At 41.5% G+C, this 13,519-nt stretch overlaps 1 protein-coding gene across 1 annotated transcript in view; it reads left to right on the top strand.

Annotated features, from left to right (window-relative positions):
• LOC309382044 (uncharacterized protein) overlaps nt 1-13,519 on the top strand; it is a 196,657-nt gene that overhangs the window by 21,775 nt on the left and 161,363 nt on the right. The gene's annotated exons all lie outside the window — the stretch shown is intronic.

The raw sequence follows: 13,519 nt of genomic DNA, 5'->3' as shown, positions 1-13,519 counted from the left end.
CCAGAATACTGCCTATCAGCTGTTCCAGGATGCAGGGATTGCCACCACCTATCACTGCCATTGCTACCCATTGCTGCTGCCCTTTATCGCCACCTCTGTGCACCCCATTTTCGGTTTCTGCATGGATGAAGTTTCTCTTTCTACAGTTGCTGTATAGAGGATGATGCTGGCAACAATGGGAAGACAACAGCTCCTAGTAATGAAGAGGAAGAAGTGCACACTGCTATCTCATTAATGACCCACACTTTACATTAAGTAAAATATTTAGACAACACTCCAAAATAACTCTTTAGAAGAAAGATAGCTTTACTCACCTGCTTTATTGTATGGACCTTTAGATAATTCAAGGCTTGTAATTTGCTCTTAAATAAAACAATACATCATCCATATTATCAGCAGCCTTGCTTAACAGTATCACACTGCCAACGAAGGCTAAGTTACACTGTAGAATAGGGGCGTCAAATTCAATTTCATTGAGGGCTGCATCAGGGTTGTGTTTGACCTGAGGGGGAGGCATGGGGGACATGGCATGGTGGGCATGGCCAGGATGGGCATAGCCAGCTCGGCGTCACTCATGTCAAGGTGCCTGTGGTGGCTTGGAGGGGCTGGGTAGATCCATTGTCTCCAGTGGAGGAAGGAGAGATCAGGGAGACTGCTAAATCCTTGTCCCCCAGAGAAGCCTCCCTGGCTGGAATGTGGCCATGTGGATGGCCCCAGACTCCTCTACAAGGTGTCCAGAGCCCTGGACAGTGGAGGGCAAGCACCCAGCCTGGCACTCGAGCTTCCAGGGCACCGGGTCTCCACAACCCAACCCAACCCTGCTTCCCCAAGATGGCGCCCAGCTGCACTTACCTCCTCCTCAAGGCTGCTGCTGCTGTTCTCGCTCTCCTTGGCTAGGTTGCTCATGGTGTATGCGGGAGGCAAAGTGTGCCATCAAATGCTGTTTTCTGTGATCAAATGCGTGCAGCCCTTCTGAGCTCCATTTTCAGCTGCAACGGCCGCCTGCAATGCGCTGCCAGCTAAAAGGGAGCTCGGGAAATCTGTGTGCGGCCCTCCTGATCTCTACTTTTGCTGGCAGAGGCACTGGCAGTCCTTCACTGTTTCCAGGGCAGCCCCACTGACCGGATCTAAGAATCCCATGGGCCTGCAGGTATTGAGTTTGACACTCTGTCCGAGAACATCTTTTGGTAAAGAATGATGTTTTTATTTCATCAAGACAAATGCTTTTTCTTGAGCAATATGTGCTTCACAGCACAAACAATGTTTTTTTTTTAAAAAAAATATTTTAATTCAAAAGTATACTAATCATCTCAGACTTCAGCTATCCCTAAAGAGATTACAGGAATTTTTCAGTTACTGTAACCTGCACATAAGGTTAGAATACATATTTTTATACTGTGTATAGGGCAGCAGTTCTCAAATAGTGGGGCGCGCCCCCCTGGGGGGGCGCGAGGCTCCATAAAGGGAGGCGCGAAGGCTCCCTTTCCATCTGGGTGCAACGGCGGCGGCGTGGGCGAGGCATAATATATCCCGGCTTGAAGTGGCAGCGCTGGGGACTGCTCAGAGACTCATCAGAGCCGCGGGCTGGATCTGTGCAAGAAGCCTGCTCGGGCGGGGGTGGGAGGGAGGGAAGCATGGCTGTCCCAGGCTTCCCTCCCTCCCCCCCCCAGCCCAAGCAGACTTTTTGCACAGCTCCAGCCCGCGGCTCTGATGAGTCTCTGAGCAGTCCCCAGCGCTGCCACTTCAAGCCGGGATATATTCTGCCATGCCCTCGGCGGCGTCTTTATGCAGGTAGCTCGCCTCCCCGCCAGCAGCTCCACTGCCAACATTCCGTCTGGAAGCGGAAGCGCAACAGCCGCTGTTGGGGAAGGGACAAAGGGGCGGCGGTCACCCGATCTTGCCACCCCCACCCGTTCGCCCCTGGTAACGGCGACTGTTGTGCTGCTGCTTCCAGCTGGGATGCTGGAGGAGCTGCTGGCAGGGAGGGAGGGAAGAAAGGGAGGAGGGAGTAAGGATAGACAAGCAAGAGGGAAAGAGGAAAGAAGGCAAGCAGGCAGGAAGGAGGCAGAAGGAAGGAGGGAAGAATGGAACTGGAAGGGAGGCAGGGAAGGAGGGAGGGAGAAAGGAAGGATAGGAGGATAGGGAAAGAGGAAAGAAGGCAGGCAGGCAGGGGGAAAGAGGAAGGAGGGAACTGGAAGGGAGGCAGGGAGGGAGGGAAGAAAGGGAGGAGGGAGTAAGGATAGACAAGCAAGAGGGAAAGAGGAAAGAAGGCAAGCAGGCAGGAAGGAGGCAGAAGGAAGGAGGGAAGAATGGAACTGGAAGGGAGGCAGGGAAGGAGGGAGGGAGAAAGGAAGGATAGGAGGATAGGGAAAGAGGAAAGAAGGCAGGCAGGCAGGGGGAAAGAGGAAGGAGGGAACTGGAAGGGAGGCAGGAAGGAAGGGAAGGAGGAAGGGAGGGTGGAAGGAAGGATAGACAAGTAAGAGGGAAAGAGGAAAGAAAGCATGTGACTACGGTGGGAGTCGAGGAAAGACCGGTGTGCTATGTTATGCAGAGGTGTACTTATAACAATTTTATAGACAAATTAGACTATTTACAGTCGCGCGGGGGGGGGGGGGCGCGAAATGTTTTCTTCTTCCTAGGGGGGGCATGACAGAAAATAATTGAGAAGCACTGGTATAGGGAAAGGAATGCTTTCCCACAGGAAGCATTTTTAAATGACTTTAAATATCAGAGAAATATCTATGTGTGTATGTGTGTTAATGTTTCCACAATAAAAAGTCATCACTTACTTTTAAGGATTTTGAATAGTTTTCAAGAATTCTTGGATAGATGACTGAGTGGATGTCAATAACGCTTTCTGGAGCAAGAAGAGCCACAAATAATATCCAAGGAGCAATCCCCTTCTCATCTTGACCTCGAAAATTGGCACCTAAGATTGTAAAGCAAACACTAAATACATTTCCCCCCCACTTCTACCATGATGTTGTACTTCTAGAATTAGGAGCTTTTCAGGTGAGTTCCAAAACTGCAGAGTGCACTGTATATGCCTATGTAGGAATTCCTGAAAAGCATCTACTTTCCTCCAGACTGATGGTATCTTAAATTGGTCTTACCTCCCTGTCCTCTATTAAGTAATGTTCAGTCTGGAGCTGATAGATCCGGCATTCACATTTCTCAAGAATTGGAAGGGCTTCTATTGCATGGCCTTTTAACAAATTCCAGGGCAGTAAGCAAAACCCTACAGAGAAGAGAGGCTGGTTTTTGTTTCCTTTTGTTTTTGTTATCCATCCATTTGAACGGTCACTAAACGAACTGTTGTAAATTGAGGACTTACATTCTATAAATTCTCATGTAGCTTTCCAGAAGTAATTCAGAAGCACTCTAGCTTTTCTGTGTAGAATGAGAAGAAGGCAATTGCAATAGCCAATGGTCTTGAGCCCAGCCTGTCCTACATCTGTGATTTCTAGATATCTGACAATTTGAAATGTCCAAATATATACTATAATATTTAGAAAAAAGTACTGTCTTGAACTATCTTGGTAGACATTTTATTACATAGTTCCCACATTGTGACAAACTTGGATTTTCAGAAAATTATTTATGGAATAAATCACAATGGCTAAATTCACAAAAACTGAAGGGAAAATCTAATTAGTTTGTAATTAAATGTGTGGTGTGTATTGAGACAAATGTCTAAGGCTTGTCTTACAGTTTTATATACTTTGTGTATTTGTCTATTATTCCATTCAGCTTCACATTGTGCTTCATTAGGCAAAACTCTTACTGGCCAAGATAAAAAGCATCTGAAAGGCACCAGAGTGGGAAAAGCGGCTTTAAGGAGACACCAATCCAAGATTCCTGTTTTATCCTCATGTCCAGAAATGTGCTTCATATCTAACTCCATCTTTTGGAGAGGGATGTTTGGAATCAAAGCCTCCAGCTCCTGGATGCCCCACTGGAAGCAGGCCCCATCTAAACCACTGCTTCCTACTCTCTACCATAAATTAATAATCGTTATGTTTTTTAAAAAACCTCTGAATTTTAAACTAATTCTTAGATATGAGAAAGGACATTGTGGTGGGCTATCTCTGATTGCATTTTTTAAAAAAGCCAGTACCACCTTAGCGGTAAGGTAAAATACAAAGCAGCCTTGGTGAATAGAGCATATGCAGGCAAAAGTTTTAAGTTCCCCCATCTTAACTGAGTGCTGCATTACTTTTAAAACAAGCAATGTGAGATCTCTTTCCATGACCGTTTGATGATGTCCGTTGTTTTCTATTTTCAATTATTTTGCTAATATATCCATGATGTAATGTTTCCCTTATTTGTGGGAACGGTGTGTCCCTGTTGAGCATTAATTCTGAATATTCAAGAAGTGTCCCGTGAGAGAACAAAGAGTGCAGACAACAGAGCAAGAGTTTATCACCTGATACAATGCCTGTTTTTATTGGCACAAAGAAGTTAACATGAAACCTGATTTGGTGATGAACAGGAAAGGATGATGAAGGGGCTGATAAATTTACATTCTATCTGTGTGGGCAGTTGTGCTTGCGTGTCAAGCTGACTGTTTAGCAAGCAGCCTTGATCAGCATCAGGTATGGAGAAGAGTTGCCTTGCAGGGACCGGTTTACTTCTCCCTGGTAAAATGCAGAGGCACAGCTACCACTATGGGATACCACTATGGGACAGCCAGAAGGGAGGGAAATCCCCACTCTGTGAATTTTATGCAGGAAGGAACTACCAATCTTAACCTTATAGAAAAACAAAACAAATAATGGGCTCTTTGCAATCCATCTGACAACACTCTTTTACTGAAACAACTTCATAAATGCTAGCTGAATTCATGAAGAAAATCAGACATTGAATTGCAGTGTCCTATTAGATGCACCTTTTATCCTCATTTCCTTTTGGGGAGTTTTCAGAAATATTTCTGGCAATCTGGGAATGGGTTAGGCAGCACCCACTCTCTGATTCAAAAGGTTTCTTTTGATGCTCATGAGTCCATCCAGTGGATGACTGCCTGGGATCTGTCTAGCTGGCTGAATGTATTTACTGCCATATTCAGTGGTCAGCATTAATTCAGCTAAGCAAATATATATTTGCTCCTGGAGGAGGAAAAACCTTTAAAAGACCAAATGGATTGCCATGTGTTAGCAATAATAAATTATTTTCAACTCAATTACTGTTCCTGTTTTTATTGTTGCTTATTGCTCATTGTTCTTAGTTGTGATATTCTTCTGTATATTGTTCTGGAGTCTTTGGAAAGGAATAGCATATTATAAATAAAATGAAACAATTCAAAGCACAATATCCACAACAAGAGAAATGATGGTGAACCAGAATAACTTCCTCCACTTTCATGTGAGACCCAGTCACTAAGTGTAGCTCTTGTCAATCAAACTGCTCAGCACACGATCAGTTGTACCTTGCTCTAAGCTCTCCCTTGTCCACAAATCACCCAAGGGACTGTCCCTTGACAAATGAAGTTACATGGACAGGAAACAGGAGCTCATCCCAGGAACGTCAGCCATTTGTCAAAAGAAAGAAGAAATTGAAGGCTGGCGGTGTTTTCACAAACCTCCGATTGAATTCAATCCAAGATATGTTCCTTCCATCTCAGCTTTTGCTCAGCTATGGCAGCTTCTTCTTTCCAGATTTGCAGGGATTTGGGGGCTACCTTGGGGGCTTTTGCTTGTAGTCACAGGAATGGTTTCTTCCATCTCCTTTGGCCAAATCCTTTGATTAAGATGGTTTAAAGTCCTAGGTAGCTTAATGATGTTAGTTGACTTTTTTATATGTTTCCCCCTCATTGTCATGAGCCCAATTTGGGCAATTGATGCCAATATACTTTTCTGGCAGCTCAAGGGCTGGAGGGAAGCATGTTAACATTGCTGCCTATTTATCTCCCTTGGGGGATGCACTAAGTCTTCTTGTTATATCCTGCCAAACTCCAATTTGTATCCACTTGTAGGAAGTTATCACTGAGCCCTCTCCCAGAAAAATGAAATATCCTAGGAAATATTGAAAAGGCAGAATATTATATTTTCCTGGATTTGAAAAAGGGAGAAACACATTTTAAACACAAAGTAAATTCCTGCAGCTTTCTGCCCATCCCCACTTTGTCAATAGGCCATTAAGAAGGCCAAACTAGTCCACTTTACATAATAGAGTTCTCCCCATCAGCTCCAGGGGGATGGGATTAAGGCATGATAATATTGCCTTTTAGTCAACTGACCACATGGCATCTGAGAACTCAACCAAACCTGGATTCAAAACTCAGCCTAGAGGGTTGCCCTTGCGTGGGCCCATGGGACTCTGGCAACCAATCAGAATACATTTCTTACACAGGAACAGGAAACAGATAGGTGGGGCCGAACAGATTATAAAAAGCCCTGCAAACCCTTCTTCACTCTCTTCTCTTCTTTTCCCTTCTCTTCTTCTCCCCAACATTGAAGCATGTGATCACCTTTTCTGTTCAGGACTCAGGCCATGTGGTCCTGTCCACCATTAAAACCATCTTTCCAAGCAGCCTCCATGTCTCCAGTGTCTTTTTCCCCACTTGGAGCAGAACCCAGAAGGACATTTCTTCCAACACACTCTTTCAGCCTTTGTCAGATTGCAGTGACACTGGTTGGAACTGCTGAATCTTTGGATATAACATTCAAAATATCCAACTTCATCAATCATTTCCACACTGGAAGACTATTGAAAGCATATCCAGCATCAAAATTTATAGAACTGAATTTGGGGGAGGGAAATGTTGCTTCATTTTTTTCTCCATTTGTTTATATTATTCTGCTTGAAGAATGAGTACAGAGAAGAGCAACAAAGATGATTTGTTAAGGGACTGGAGGCTATAAAGAATGATTGCTGGACTTGGGTATGCCGAGTTTAATGAAAAGAAGGACTAGGGATGACATGATCGCTGTTAAGGCTCTGACTAACAACTCAAGCAAAGCAAAACTCTCAGACCTGGCTCCTTTTCAAAGATCTTCTTTAATGAATATATCATATTGACACAGCTTCAAAGGAAAACCAAATTTAAATTTTTCCTGCTGTTACAGTATAATTAAACTAGTAAAATAACCCCATTTCCAAGTGTCACGGGTCATGTTGGCCAATTGGGTTAATTGGTAGGCTCTCCAGGCATTCCTTCCCCAACCTTATTTTTTGGCAGTAGAGATGACCTTGGTTCTCATGAGAAAACTCTTTGTTGTGTCTAGTAATACATTCCAACCTCCTCCCCCACTTGCCCTCCCAGGTGGAACTGAGGAACAGAAGATGGATGCAAATTTTTTAACAACCGGTTCTCTCCCCTAATGACTGGCTGGGTGGGTGTGGCTGGGTGGGTGTGGCTGGGTGGGCATGGCTAGGTGGTCATGTGACTGGATGGTCACGGTCAACTCAAGGGGCGTTTCACCTCACCCACCCTCTAATGACCTTGGGGATGCTGCAACGGTCCTAAGTGTGAAAAATGGTCATGTCACTTTTTTCAGTGCCATTTTAAGTTTAAATGGTGACTAAATAAACTGTTGTAGTCAAGGATTACCTGTACAAAAATAGAAAAAGTTTCTTTGCTTGCAAAAAACCTGCCTTAAATACCAGTCATTAGATTAGAAATGAGGGAATACACACTAAAAATCAATGTGTCACAGCCATCATGGAAACCTAAACCATTTTGTCTGAATAACTTCCTTTTCCTCAGCAATACCTGCAACCTGGAGTTACAAATCAGGCAGGTTGCCAGAGCACATTGAGGAATTAAAATAGTTAAATACAATGATAACTATCAGTAGCTAGGTTACTCTTGCTGATAAAGTGAAACCCTTTAGCAGAGAGGTCATTTTTTTTGCCAAAAATTTTTATTAAACAAACAACACACACAAAAAATCATTATCTTATATTACATCTTGTAGAAAGTGTGTCAATTGGTTACAATTAGCTTTCGTGCATCTCTTCCACAGTCATTAGTTATATTCATATCAGATGTCAAAGATTCTTAATGAATCTTACTATCAACATAGCACAGATAAAGAACTGGAGAAGCTAACAAAATACATAGACCTATAAATAGAATGATTGTGGCAAAAGGAAGCAAAGGTGGTGCCAATAGTAATAGACACCTTGGGTGCAATCTCAAAGCAACTAGAACACCACATGAACACCATTGGCATCAACAAATCTGCCATAAGTCAATTGCAAAAGGCAGCTTTACTTGAAACAGCTTCCATCCTGCAATAATATCTGCCTATCCCAGGTCCTCCAAAAAGGACTTGAAAGCTAGATAAAAATAACAAATCCAGTCTGACTATCTGGCTGATTATGTTTATACTTTTGAATATGTACCATGCTTTATACCCACGAAGTGACATTGACAGTGTGTACCTGCCAAGAAAAATAGGAGCAGAGGACTATTGCAAATCCATCAAACTGTAGAAAACGAAAAACGAAGTTTGAATGATTATGTGAATCAAAGTACAGAAACATTGCTGGCCATGAAAATGGAGAACATTGTAAAAACAGCAGAAACAAAGGTAGAATATAAGGAAAAACTACTGGATGACAGATTAAATAGATAGAAAACCAAAGCTTTGCATGAACAGAACTTGAAAAACATTGAAGCAAAATGTGATGACAATTTTATATGGGCGTGACTTAAGATGGGAACCATCAAGAAAGAAACAGAAGTTTTAATATTTGCTGCTCAAGAACAAGCACTATCAATCCAAACTGCCTACTTTGCAATGACAAAGTTGAAACTGTTTCACATTTAATATGTGAATGCAACAAAATTGCACAAACTGATTACAAAACTAGACACAACCGAGTTGCTAAATTAATCCACTGGTCATTATATTAAAAATATGACTTACCTGTATCCAAAAAGTCATGGAAGCACAAAGTGGAAGAAGTTATATTAAATGAGAAGGTGAAGATCTTGTGGGACTTTTGAATACAGAAGGATTGTCATTTGGAATACAACACGCCAGATATCACAGTTGTAGAGGGCCAAAGCGTAAAGTTTATTGATATTGCTGTACCAGGAGATGCCAGAGTCAAAGAAAAAGAACTGGAAAAAAATCATGAAATATCCCGACCTGGCCATTGAACCTACATGGCTATGGATGAAAACATGTAACAGTGATACCCATAGGTCATTGGGGCACTTGGTACCATGTCCAAGAATTTTACAAAGCACATCAAGAAATTGCAGCTTCCTGCAATAACACCAGCAGAACTGCAAAAAACTGTGCTACTCGGAACATCATATATTTTAAGAAGATACTTGGTTGGTACCTAGGACACAGGTAGCAACCAGTATCCACCATTAGCACCAGTCAATGATATTTGTGACACATCTTTAAATGTTCAGTTGACTGAGTTCCATGTTTAATGAATAAAATAATAAATAAAACAATAATTTAAAATAACAAGTACCAACACCTCTTCTACTGGTCACTTGATGAAAGTTGAGCCCAAACTAATGTTCACCCATGTAAAGAAAAAACTTTAAACTTTTGGAAACAACTTTTGTTGGCCAGCAAGGGAGGCTTACCCAGGCCAGGTCCATTGGTCAGGTTAGTTTAGAATTCCATCTTGGGTGCCAAATTGTTGGAAGAAATATCCATCTGTTCAGTTCCAAGCTGGGAGAAAGACACTGGAAACATGGAGGCTGATTAGAAAGATGGTTTAATGATGAAGCATTAACAACTACACCAAACTGGCTCTATTAATATTTTTTACGGTGATCAAAAAACTATAGAAACAATGATTATATTGAAATATGCCAAATTCCTTGCAGCAGTTCTCAAAATTCATTGGCTGACAACCTGTCCTATAGAATGGACTTAAAGAGCCACTAGTTTATGTATTAGAGAGCAGTCTTCCACATACTAACCTTTTATGCTTTCCTATACCTGATTTTAAATCATATATTTTATATCTTCTAGCCTTTTATTTTTTTATGATTCAGATTTTCCCTTTGTGCTTTTTAAATAACTGTATCCCATCTTCTTTGTGATGGTATTGATCGTAATGAGGAATTTATTTGATTTGGTACTTAATGCAACTCACCACAGTATCTAAGCAGTTGCTGACCAAAAGCTAAGTGCTATTGAAGACCTCTGAAGCATTTTCCCCACCCATTTGATGCTGTCTAACAGATGCCTTTTCTTTCACTGATAATTTCCTAAGCCACACTGCCTTCCACACCCCAGTTCTCTCTGGTTAATTGCAACTCCCAGAATCCTAATGAGCAAGCCTCATAGTTCAATACATTGGAGGCTGCCAAGCTAGGACACATTTCTTCAAAGAAAATGCGCTCCATTTTCTCTTTTTTGTAGTGTCCAGCAATGTTGCAACCTCATGAGGTGCAAGTGACCAGAATTTTATCATGTGTTCAAAATGTGGCCGTTATCTAAAACCAACTGTGGGGGAAAGGAAGAAAAAAACAGTCCCAGGTGTTTCTGCCTCCTCGGTTATTAGACATCAAAGATGGATGGGATGCAACTTCTTTCTTTCCCTCCCACAATGGCTTTCCTAGGAGATGACCTTTATATGGTGTTATCATCATGCCCATATGAGGGGTTTCTGAGAAGAGGCACACAACTCGCCTCCTAAATCTGTGTTTATTAATGGAGTGACATCAAGCCTTCTTTTTTTTTAATGTTACAGATTGGAAGATCCCTGGCTGGCTTGCATAAACCCCTGTGGGCGTGTTACCAACTCCGATGAGCAAACAATACACTTGATATGTAAAGATTAACATAGTCAGCATCATGACCTAAATAACAGAACTTTGCTCTCAATTATTAAATCCTCCATATTCTGAACATTGAGTGTTTTTAGTTTTGGTTTTCAAAAGAAAACAGAGTTTTTAGTCCTCAATGGGACTAAAACCTAAAAGTTTCATTCAAGTATACAGAGAGATAAATCAATGCTATAATTGTGCCTAATGAAACATTATACAACTGGTTGCTACCATTGTTTAGAATCCAAAAGGAATTTTTTAAAGGAATAGATAAGAACTCAGTCTTTTCTTCCACAATGACAATCATTAGCAATTTTTTAAATTATGCAAAAGATGCTTTAAAGTTTTACACTTTATGCATTCAGTTTATATAGCTACCCAATCAGCAAGTGATTTAGGACAGCACACACAAATAGAAATCACATATAATAACTGCAAGAGAAGATGCAGCCAGAGCTAGGGGATGGAGCTAAACATCAGCCTAGAGTCATTACGTCCCCATAAACAGTCTAAGTACAAACCCTCTTGAATTCCACTGAGCCTTATTTGGTGTCAATTTAGGGTTGAACTTTTAGTTGACTAGATCCTTGTGTATAGGCTTGAAGAATAAATCTTCTGAACTGCAACTTAATGTCTGCTCCAGATACTTTGCATCTGACGATAGGCAAACGTAGATTAAAACTAATAGAGCATATCATGGCCATCTTCATCCAATCAAGAACAATGCAGATGGGTACAAAATCTCCGGACTTAGTGTCGAGGGAAAATTTGGGTTTTAAAAGCCCCTGAAAGAGAGCAGAATCAGGGCCATCCACATTCCAAACTGTCCCATAAGGCAGGCATGGCAACAAAGAAGCACTTCTCTTGGGTCCCACTAGATGAAATTGTTTAGGTGATGGGTTCTAGGGAGAGAGAAAGCATTATAGGCAGAATAAAAATATTGTAAATAAATAATTTTCAGGAAATTTTCACTTTTCTCATATGCTTGCTTTATAGAACATTTTGCAAAGTGTTTTAAATATTTAAATAATGCCTTAATTTTTTATTATTAAATAATACAGGAAATTGCACAACTATTCTTCTAAAATGGTTTTACAGAGTTAGGATGTGAAGCTAACAAACCTGTAGACCTGCTTTAACATTCATTTAAATTAGTATAAAAAAACAGCACAATAAGAAATGGGGCCTTTTCACCCACATAAAGTAAACCAGAGCACAGAAATATATTTATACCTGTTCTTTCCCCTGCACACACATTTTTAAAGTAAAATTTTTTCCTTTGGTGCATGTTCAAGTCCTCAGAGTGTGGAACTCTGGCAGTGTAAACTTCTGATTTTCCAAGTGTCTTCTTGATGAAGATCACGTAGGCAACTGGGATGAGTTAGAAAACCTATAGAAGGCAGCATAAAAGAATAAAATTATACAACATCTAACATACTCCAAAGTGCTGAGGAAACAAAATTAAACTTCCCCTTCCTGAATCTTATGAAAATACCAGTCCTGGTGTGGCTATTTATCTTTTCCCCAGCACCCTCTTTGATAAGCTAGATCAGAATCGGGCAATTTCTCCCCCCCCCCGCAATTCCAAGAACCATTTTCCCAATCCAAATCCCTTCCCAAGGTGGCAAGCCAAAATTGGCAGACCTTTTAAAGATTTGTGAGGGGGAGGGAGAAAGCCAAGAGATGTGCTACCCATTTCATTTTTCAATAACAATTTCATAACCAACACTACAATCAACACAAAACAAATTTACTTTTCCCAGTTTGGAAGAAGGTCTGTATGTCATCCGTGAAGTCCCTTCAAAGAAGTCTGACCTGTTACCTACAAACACTCCGATGGTGTCATAATTCCTGGGATTCCAGGCAGAATATAAAGGCAAAGCATAGCATCCTAGGGAGAAACATTCTTACCCATTCTTAAAGCAGGTTTTGTGAAGTGGGTGTGGTTCTCCAGTCTCAGCAAGCCACACAAAAGGGCTGCTTGGGCAGGTGGCCACATGTTCCCAGCAATCTAAGCATTTCATATAGTTGGAGGATGAGAAACTTGGTTCTTTGAAATGGAAATGCCAAGGTTTGGCTGTGGAGCCTTTTGTTGATATGTCACTTTCACCCCAGACCAGTAGCCTAAGGCTCCATAGCACTGCTTGACTGTCCAAGACCATCTCCGTAAATTCAGGCAGGGAGGCTGTTGGGTGGGAAAATGGTTTTCCAAAGACAGGAGAGGGAGCTCTTTCTTCCACCTAGACCTCCTGAATGAATGGAGGGGTAATAATATAATCAATAAATCTATACTCCCCCCCCCCACGTACAGTATTAAACAAAAACATTGGCTGAGAAAACTTTGTTCAGCAGGGAAGCAGACATATTAATAGTGCAAAGCATAGAACATAGAATAATAGAGTTGGAAGGGACCTTGGAGGTCTTCTAGTCCAACCCCATGATCGAGCAGGAGACCCTATATCATTTCAGACAAGTAGCTATCCAGTCTCTTCTTAAAAGCCTCCTTCCTGAGGCAGTACCATGACAATGAGACAGTTTAGGGTGAAACTGGTGCCTAACTGATGTACTCTATTCTTTTTTTCCACTTTTCAAATCTGCTTTAGTTATGAAATGTCTCGGGCCAGGACTGAAAAGAACCAAGAAATGTTCAACAAAGAGCAGTAAGTGTATTCTAGATATTGGAGGAGAGTCAGGCAGAATTAAATTCTAATGCAAGTCTTTGCTGGGATGATTCTACAAAAATTATCATGCCAGTTCTTGCTGCAGTTA

This window comes from Natrix helvetica (genome assembly GCF_964273705.1).
Source record: "Natrix helvetica genome assembly, chromosome: Z".
Classification (NCBI taxonomy): Eukaryota; Metazoa; Chordata; class Lepidosauria; order Squamata; family Natricidae; genus Natrix; species Natrix helvetica.
Note: the sequence above shows the minus strand (reverse complement) of the source record. Positions and strands in the feature narration are given on the sequence as shown.